The sequence below is a fragment of the Carlito syrichta genome, unplaced genomic scaffold, assembly GCF_000164805.1.
Source record: "Carlito syrichta isolate Samal-C Ts95f unplaced genomic scaffold, Tarsius_syrichta-2.0.1 Scaffold303245, whole genome shotgun sequence".
Taxonomy (NCBI): domain Eukaryota; kingdom Metazoa; phylum Chordata; class Mammalia; order Primates; family Tarsiidae; genus Carlito; species Carlito syrichta.
In genome coordinates, this window is record NW_007247341.1 from 357,668 (window position 1) to 367,546 (window position 9,879).

Sequence of the window (9,879 nt, forward strand, 5' to 3'; positions counted from 1 at the left end):
TATTCCCCAAATCTCTAGAAAGAGCCGTTAATAGATATTTAGCCCTAATCCCAATTCTCTCAAATTGCAAGCTTTGTTTGCAATTAAGCAAGGTATTAAACATGTGCAATTTTTTTTTTCTGGCTCACGTACAGACCAAAGTGATGGTATCATATTTATCATTTTTTACTTATTACAACAATGTGTGAACCTCGTGAGGGAAAAGAAAGTAAGGGGAAAGAAATAATTTCTTAGGCAGCTAGGAAAAATTCTTTTGTTGTTTTCTCTCTTGGAAAGCCTCGATGAAAAGAGAGGCTGTGTGATGTTTAAGTCTGTTTGGTGCAGGTTGCTGGTTTCCCACTAACGGAGCTGAGGAAACCAGGGAGTGGGGGGTGGGGTAGGTGGGAGGATCCAAAACAGAAGAAAAAAGTGGTGGGACAGGGAGAGAGAGGCAGTCAAGGAGCCCATATTTTCTTCCTTCACCTCAAGATTCCTGTTTTCGTCGTCACAACCTCTTAAAGCAGCTTTCTCTGATCACTCTGTAGAATAAATTTCTTAAATCAGGAGACTATCAGTGCAGGGATTTTGCCAATTCCCCAAATTCAAGCCAAAATCCTATTTCCTCCTAACTCACCAAACATGTTCATGTTAATTAAAAAAAAAAACAACCAAAAAACCCTGAATTTAGGACTGCTTGGTTAAGTTACTTGGACGGATAGAAAATGTCAAGGTGTTCCAATTTCCTTTATTTGCTGGCAGCATTAGAAAACGCATTCTACTGGAGGGTGGCCCCAAGGGCCCAATTCCTTCCTCCCCTCCGTCGTTAGCAGAGCATCATCATTCTTACTTCGGAAATTCAGACATTCAGAAAAGTAGACTGCAAGGCCATTTATCTCGCCACCTAGCGAAAGCTACCCCTCAGTGCCACAAAACACCACCACAGCTTTGCAATCCACCTTCACTTACACACAGAAGGTGCACCAACCCCCATGGGCTCCCCTCTCTCCCCTCCCTCGAGGAGGCTGTGGAGAAAGCTCAGGCCTTCTCTGCCCGGCTCAAGCTCACCTTTCCCTGAACTGCTAGCAGAGGAAGAAGATGGCCCAGTGACCTGAAGATGCTGCATGGTGGGAGCTTTCTTCCCAAAACCTGCTCCTCCACATCTTGTTCCACATTTCATAAACTGATCTGACACTACCCAAGCCACATCTTGCTCTCTTGGGCTTCCCAGTCAGATTGCTCTTCTGAGTTTTGTCATTCAAGATTTTCACCGTACACTCCCAAACACAAATGGCGTGACCACAGACCACGACTGGGCTCACTGCAAAGCAGGGTTCACCCCCTCTGTCCCTCTCACTCTCCTGCTCTTCTTCAGTAGGAGGAGATGGACCACCCTGACTCGTGGCACGGAGCGGTGTTTACATTGCAATACTTGACTGTGTAATACATCTGGCATTTTTGGGCAGGATTCCTGAGCTAGGGGCCAGAAGCCCTTGAGCAATGATTTAAGGGGAAAGAAATCAAGCACACTGACTTAACAAAGGCCATTTCCAGTTCTTTTTGCTTACTTTTGTATATGTCTCATTAATAACGGAAAACCATCTTGGTCGCTCCATTGGGTAAGCCTTCTGCTCCTTTTCATGTATCCCAACAATAATAAACAAAGCTTGTGCTGTGGTAGGGGGACTTGCTTTTCACTAGCCTCGCCTTCAAAGCCCGTGGCATTAGGGGACCCACTGCAGTGTGGACTGTTTGGGCCAACTCACACCTGGGTTTCTGGATGAGAAATAAGGTCCTGCCTTCACATTATAAATCTCTCCAACAACAAACTTGCCATTCATTAGCAAGTACCTGACTGCCCACCGACAATACCGTTTCCCTAACACGGGACAGCTGTTTTTCCAACTCTGCTTCAAACCCCAAATAAAACACAACAGTTACAGTCTTTCCTGAAGGGCCCGAGGATGAGATGCATCTTTCTGTATACCAAACTCCCAAGATCTTCCCTAACAGTCAAGTGCTTTCTCAGGGGCACCGTCCTACTGCTTTGCAAGGCTGAGTCTTTCTATCTAGCCTGGTTAAAGGATTTATGTAGGAAAAAATCAGACGCTGCAGTGTAAAGAAAAAAAGAATCACCCTACATTCAACTTAAGAGAAAAAAATCTAGTATTATAAAGCATCCACATGCAAAGGTTGGAAGCAAAGATGGGAATAGGAATAGGAGTGTTTATATTTTGATGACCCTGATTACATCTGTGTATTCAAGGAATGTTCCCACTGAGAAAATCCCGCAGAACTTCCTCCTGCACAAGCAGACATGCCCGCGCCAGCAGAGCCCGCTGCTCTCTGGGATGTCAACCAAGACCTCTCATGAGGATGGAACCATCTGAGGCTACAAAGTCAGCCAAGATTTGGATCAGGAAATCCGTCCTCTTCGGTCTCTACTCAAGCTCCATATTCCCATTGGCTGCGGTGGGAGTTCCAACCAGGGAAAGCCTGAAGTGGGATGCCTGGGAGGGTATGTCATGGTTTGTGTGTCACTTGCTGTCTCCGAAACGCTGCACAACCCAGTTCTTCCATCGTTCATATGTCACAGTAAGCACGGGGGAACAAGACTTGTTCCCTACTCTCTTTGGGGGTTTGGTTTGGATTGAAAAACCTTGTCAGTGGATCCTGAAGCTAACTTGCAGGTCACAAAAAAGATCGTGATTCTTCAGCAGGGGAATTGCATCTTCTGCTGACAAGAATCCATCAAGAGTTTGGTCCTGAAATAGCCCCAACCAAGACAAAGCTGAGGGTGCCCGTGGTCTCCCACAGCTTGGCTGAAATGATATACTTTAAAATTCCCTCCTCTCAGTTTGTGATGAACCAGACTCACTACCATTTCCGATTTCACACTAGTAACTCCTGGGATCCGCTCAGGAGGAAATGGCGTGGGCGGTTCAGGAGAGGGCGGGTGGAGAAAGGGCGGGAGGGACAGGGACGCAGCAGAGGTTGTGGGGACCAGTGAGGGACAACGGGAATAGTATTATGATAGGGAACGATACAGGTATGGCTATTATTTAGGCTGTCTTCCATGGCTGGAATTCCTTTAACTTTTTCTTTCCACTACTTAGTGCCAAATAGTGCTCGGAGTTAAAATATTCGATGCAAAGTAGCTTCCATTAAAACTGCTCCCCTTTAAAATAATTTTATAATATCTCCACGCGGAATAGAACAGAATACTCTTCAAGGGCTAAATCTGGGCAGACAGCGGACACGGGTGAAGTGGGAGGCAGCCCCTTTCTCTGCAGAACCGTGAGCCCCCCTACCCTGAGACAAGGAGGAGGGCAAGGGCAGACAAGTTGCAGCTTGCCCCAAGTGGACAGAGCTCCAGGGGTCACAGGCAGGTCAGCTTTGAAGGAGAGACCCAAATGAAATATAAACATGGCATTGTGGAAACCAGACAAATCTCCCATAGCTTGTCCAGCCAGCATTAATCTCGGCATCAGCTGGGGCGCATAATCTAAACAAACGGATCAGGCAGTTCATACATCTGGAAGCTGTCATCTTCTGGAACCTCCGAGCGGCGTTATATGGATCTGAAACACGCCACTGCCTATCCTGGCCTAGAAACTTGTTGAAGGGTCAAGAATGGCGGGCAACAAACAGATACAGAGGATGCGCAGGGCCAACTGCCCCGTGAGAGGGCACCTGAGGCTACTTGTTATTTTTATTTTGAGTTGGGGTCTCACTCTGTTGCCCAGGCTGGAGAGCAGTGGCATGATCACAGGTCACCATAGCCTCAACCTCCTGGGTTCAGGTGATCCTTCCGCCTCAGCCTCTCGAGTAGCTGAGACTACAGGCATATGCCACATGCTTGACTAATTTTTAAAAAATTTTTGCATAGAGATGAGGTCTTGCTATGCTGCCCAGTCTGGTCTCGAACTCCTGGGCTTAAACAATCCTTCCGTCTTGACCTCCCAAAGTGCCGGGATGGCAGGTATGAGCCACCATGCTCGGACTACTTGTTATTTTCAAAACAATTCTTGGTAGCATCTCATTTTTTCAGTTGTTTTTCTCCAAATAGAAAAGGACTACTACTGTTTCCACCTGAATGTGTGTGCCCACTAGTGAAGTCTAATAAATACCCACCTAAATAAATATGTTCTTCATTGTAAAGCATGGATGGGGTCCAGGGAGCAGAAGCAAGCTGCACGTCATTGTCTTTGTGTCCCTTGTGAAAGGCTCCCAGTGACAGACCCAGAGAGCGGACACCAGGCGATCACCTTGGGAAGAGCAGTAGAAACACAGCCCATGTGGCCTTTCTGGCTAGGGGGGGCCTCAGTCCCTTGCTGTCCCTAGGTTCTTCTCCATAAGGGGTCTTCAGGGAAATGTGGTTTGTGATAGACCACCACCAAAGAGCTAATGTACTAGCTGTGCTTTTCTGAAAGGAAGAGTTATTTCCATATGAAAAAAGGCCAGTGGTGTCTTCTATTAAAGCTTTTTAAAAAGTCACCTTCTGGAATGCCAGGTGTGGTGGCTCACACTTGTAATCCCAGCACTTCGAGAGGTGGAAATGAGAGGATTGCCTGAGCCCAGGGATCCAAGACCAGTCTGGGCAACTTGGTGAGATCCTGTCTCTTCAATAAATGAAAAAATTAGCTGGGTATGGTAGCGTGTTCCTATAGTCTCAGCTACTTGGGAGGCTGAAGTGGAAGGATCACCTGAGCCCAGGAGGTTGAGACTGCAGTAGCCATGATGGTGCCACTGCACTCCAGCCTGGGTGACAAAGTGAAACTCCGACTCCAAAAAAAAAAAAAAAAAAAAAGTTACCTTCTAAACCCGGGCATGGTAGCACATCTGCCTGTAGTTCCAGCTACTTGGAAGGCTGAGGTGGAAGGATTGCCTAAGCCCAGCAGGCTGAGGTTGTGGTGGCTGTGAGCGTGCCTCCGCACTCCAGCCTGGGCGACAGAGTGAGACTCCGACTCAAAAAAAATAAAAAAAAAAAAAGTCACCTTCTGACTGGGCGCAGTGGCTCATGCCTGTAATCCCAGCACTTTGGGAGGCCGAAACAGGAAGACTGCTTGAGCCCAGGAGTTCAAGACCAGTCTAGGCAACATAGCAAGACCCTGTCTCTAGAAAAAAAAAAAGTTACCTTCTAAAGCCTTCAGCCTCTTGTGGGTGAGGTATAACCAGGTATTTTTGCAAAATTAGTGACCCCACTTTAAAAAAGTACTCAAATAAAAATATTTTCATCTCTTTAAAAAAGTACTCAAATAAAAATATTTTCCTCTCTTCCATGGTCTCTTTCCTCCTTGACTTGTCATGGTGTTTTTTGATACTTTATACTGTTCTGAGAAAAATAAAAAATTGTTAATTACTAGCATGAAAAATAATTAGTTATCTGGGTCAGGAAATATAGGGATGGGATGGGAGAGCATCATAAAAAGATGAAAACTCTTACATCTATGGTGATACATTTGTAGCTATGACTCCGCCATAATAAAAATCTTCTATCTGCACAGCCTGGGTCTTCCAACAGAAATCTCTTGATCTATCACCTCAACTACTGGTTCTCAGCTGGGACAATTCTGTAGTCCCACCCTCCAGGGATATTTGGCAATGACTGGAAACATTTTCGTTGTCACCACGGGGAGGGTACTACTGGCATCTACTGGGTAGAGGCCAGGGATATTGCTAAACACCCTACCATGCACAGGGCAGCCCCTCACAACAAAGGATAACCCAGCCCCAAATGACGGGGTGGTAAAACTCAATTATCTTCCACAACCAACTGCCCGAGTTCAACTGAAGACACTGAAGGCATAATGCTAGTGAGATACAAGCTTGAAAACACTTCTACGCATCAAAATTCATGTACTTTTCATTAAAAAAAAAAGTCACAATGTGCACCCTCCTCCCTCGATGCTGGCCGCCTACAATGTTAACAACCAAACACCAAGGCAATATGGATTCATTTCAAGGCTGTTACCCTTTGCAGAAAAGGAGGCCAGGAACTGGGCAAGCTTTTAGAAGAAACAAAAAGTTCCAAGAGATAAATGAAAGTTCTGTCACTGGGGAATCTTGACAACAAACTTGTATGTGAAAGAGGTCTGGAGGGGGTTTGATAGGAAAGCAAGTAGATGCTGAGGGAGACAGGAGGATAAAACTGCTAAACAGGGAAATGCCAACAGAGAAAGAAGCAAGAGTAAAAATAAACCAGTTTCCTCCGGTGCCCGAAAGGGTGAAATACAGGTGGAAGCACTTGTGGTTCTACGCAGACACTAGGGGCCAAGTCCACCAGCACAAATCACGAGACTGGCAAAGAATGGTCAGGAGAAAGAGCAGGCAGCCTCCAGTCAAGCACATGAAGGACTTGCCCTCTCAACCTCTCAAGGCCCCAGGCTCCTGCCTCAAGCTCAATAACCACGAAAGGGAGGCACTGGCTGCCTCCCAGGAAGGCCACACTCCTGTTCTCTAAACCTTTGCCCATGCTGTTCCTTCTGCCTGGACTGCCCCTCTGTCTCCAGCTCTCTGGCCCCTGTGCCTGGCTCGGGCTTCCTCCCTGGAAGGTATCCCTGATCTCCCTGCCATCTTGGCACTGCCGCTCTGCATGTCAACCACCCGCACACCGGTCCGTGTGCTTGCTGGATGTTTGGATGGAGGTCCCCGGAGGGCACGGCCTGTGGTTTGTCACCGACATCTCGCTGGGGCTTCACGCAGCGCCTGGTGCAGAGCAGGCACGGAGAACATGTGCTGAACGAATGTTTTTATCTTTAAATGACAATCAGTCTCTCCCCCACCTTGGCGCCACCATCATGTGTTTCTGTAATAGCAGATGTCCACTACACCATTCGCCATTATTTTTAAACAAACCTCTTCACTCACAAGTGAGCTAGATTTGACATTTTTGACTTGCAAATGCCATGCCTCTAAAACCCAAGCTGGCGTCAAACAGATAACTGACAGTTTCTTAAAAGGCAATCGTTGCATGAACATTTTAACAGCAGAATGAAAGAATTTTAGCCCCAATGCCTCAACACACACACACACACACACACACACACACACACACACACACACACACAAACTCTTCTTTATCTAGCATAGATTGGTCTACATGTTGTGGCCAATATATTCCAATTCAAAGATATCAAGCCTATCAACAGGATCCCTTTAATTTGTGGACAGACTTTTAAAAAGATAGCACTAACATTATTTTGGCAGATAGGAGGATACGCAGAATAAGACTATGTACATACACACGGACGCACACAGATACAAAGACAACTGGATGGAAATTCATGCTATATACATACATGACATTTTTCTAATCATAGGAGAAACAGCATTTTTCCTGTCACTCAGTATCCCTGACCTCCTAAAGTCTCACTTTCCTCTCTTCTGTTGATTTTTAACTCGGGAAATACGCAATCCATTTGGCTTATTTATGTAGCAAGCGCTCAGTTCATGCCTAGTTCACATAAATGGTCACGTCCAGAATCTTTAAGGCCCTACTAAGAAAGCTACTACTGATAGACTTCTGTGCTGATAGTGAGGATTAATTTATGTAAGGCGCACAGACTGAACCTAAAATTGGAGCTGTTAATCATTTCAATTCTAGGACTTCCTAATGAAGTCCAGGACAGCAGGGAATTTTTAGCTTCTGAAAGCAAATGCTCATACTGCTTACTGCTTGTGTGAATACTAAGTTCACTATGTCATAAACAAGATTACCTCACAGTAACTGCTGCTTTGAATTGAGATTAAAACGATAAAATAGTATGGCAGCCCTCCTGGTTAGGTTCACCTGCATCGATGAAATTATTGCTGCTTCTGCAGGGGGAGAATCTAGCACAAGTAAATCAATGAATGGATGCGTGCAAAATCAAGGCCAAGGCAACGGGAAACCAAGTGACTCAAGTCATTAGTAGGCAAAGTTGACACGGAGAGACACAGAGTTTCTAGTTGCTAGTTTCTCATCTGCGAAACGAGACGATGATTATTAGACACGAAAACATCACACAAGGCATTCTGTTATAAAAATAGGATAAGGATAACAACAGCCAGCTACTTTGCTGGGTGGTAAGCCATGGGATACTGTATAATAAATGCCTGGTTCGTGGCAGTGGCTCAGTGAGTGATGGTATTAGTATCGAGTAAATAAAATCTGGCCCAAGAACCGGTGAGCAATGATGAAACTGCCAAAGAAGAAACGAGGAAAGAGCTCACAGGCCAAAAGGAGGAACAGTGAATGTCGTCTCAAGCTATGTCCTTCATTCTGTCCACTGGGGAAAAAGCACAACCCAAACTGCTTCCTCTCACCACTTTGGTGGGAGTCCCCACAGTGACTGTTGATGTGAAGCATGTTTCTCCTCCCTCCAGGACTTGAAATGAGTTTTGTTATACGGAAACACAGCTATTTCTAGAAATAGCCGATGCTAAGAAAATAAATCACATGACCTCTCTTAAACTTGTTAAAAGTCTACTGAAAACTCTTGCTCAAAACAACACAGAGTCATCTCTTGTCATCATCGTCGACCAGAAACAGATACGGGCTGGCCCAAGCGGAGGCAAGTGAACATATGGGCAAGGCAAGACCTTCCTGTGTTCATCCTAGAACCTATGGTGACTCCCCCACCGGCTAGCCAATCACACCAGGCCAGCTGGTGCGGACCACTCTCCCCTCTCCTGAAATGCCCCCCCTTCCTCCTCTCTTTCTGCAGGTTCCCTGCCTCCCAGTGTGCCTCACCACCTCCAAGGAAGCTTTTTTTTTTTTTTCCATTTAACGTTTACAGTCCATTTCTACTGTGAATCCACATGTAGTCTGAATGCACTGAATTCTAGTTGTTTCAAGTGCTTGGGTTTGTGCAGTGCCCCTTACGGTGCCTCACAGTGCTAGGGACATCATAGGTGTTCAGGAAACTTGTTGCCTAGGAGCACAATAGGTACTTGATAAAACCCTTCTTTTTATGTGCCAATGACACTGAAGCACTGAACTGAGGTAAATTACTCTATGGACTGGATCCAAAGAACACTTTTGTATTAATTGCCAAGCTACTTAAGGCAAGGATGTTTTCTTGTCTTAATCATTTGGACTATTATTTTAATTGTCACTTCTCAACTAAATACTCAACTAAAGACACTGCAAGCTGAATCTTCATAAACAAGGCAAGATCAACAAAATATTCCCCAAGCTTAGTCCCACAGCATCCTGAAAGGGATCACCGAAGCAATTATGCACGTAACTCTTCAGCTTCCAAATTGTGTCTTGGGCAGGTTTCCTTAGGAATACTCCAGATATATATATATATATATAAATATCTACGTAATTACCTCAACGTTCCCCTACCCTAACCTCTTGTAAGGCAAGAAATGTCCAAAGCAGTGTTTAGGGATTAAAATGCTTCCAAGTCTCAGGATTTAGTTCCTTTTCAAAAAGACAATTAAGAAACCACCAACAGGAGGAAAAAAATTAAAAAATAAAAAACCCCTGCATCACCAAAGTTATGTAAAATCTTTCTGTCTATGAGGAAAAAAACACGCATTTTAAATCTGCAGTTGCTTTTCTAAGAAAGGCCTCAAGAACCCCCAAATCGAGGAACGTGGATAAAGGACCGGCACAATCCCTTTGAGAGCTCCTCGGGCCCCTCCCTTCAAACCCGCGTTCTGAAAACACATTTCTTTTCTTTGCCTGCAAAATGCAGCCTGCCCCCAGAATAATTCCATTTAAAAAGCCCCCACCCGCGAGGAAACATTAATCTACTTTGCAAACATGCGTTCCAGTCTGTGCTTTGCCATTTTTTTCAGCTCCTCTTCCCCCCGGCCCCCCTTTTTTTGTACCTTGAGACAAATGTTTTTTTCCCCCAGAGTTGAAAGCTGTCCAAAAACAGGACCACACACGCCGCCGCCTCCGCAGGC

At 45.4% G+C, this 9,879-nt stretch overlaps 1 protein-coding gene across 1 annotated transcript in view; it reads right to left on the reverse strand.

The window, feature by feature from the left end:
- PTCH1 (patched 1) overlaps positions 1 to 9,871 on the reverse strand; it is a 58,989-nt gene extending 49,118 nt beyond the window's left edge. The window contains exon 1 of the mRNA XM_008058198.2: positions 9,802 to 9,871. The gene's annotated coding sequence lies outside the window, so the exon portion shown is untranslated. The remainder of the gene's footprint in view (positions 1 to 9,801) is intronic.
- Positions 9,872 to 9,879: the final 8 nt, after the last annotated feature.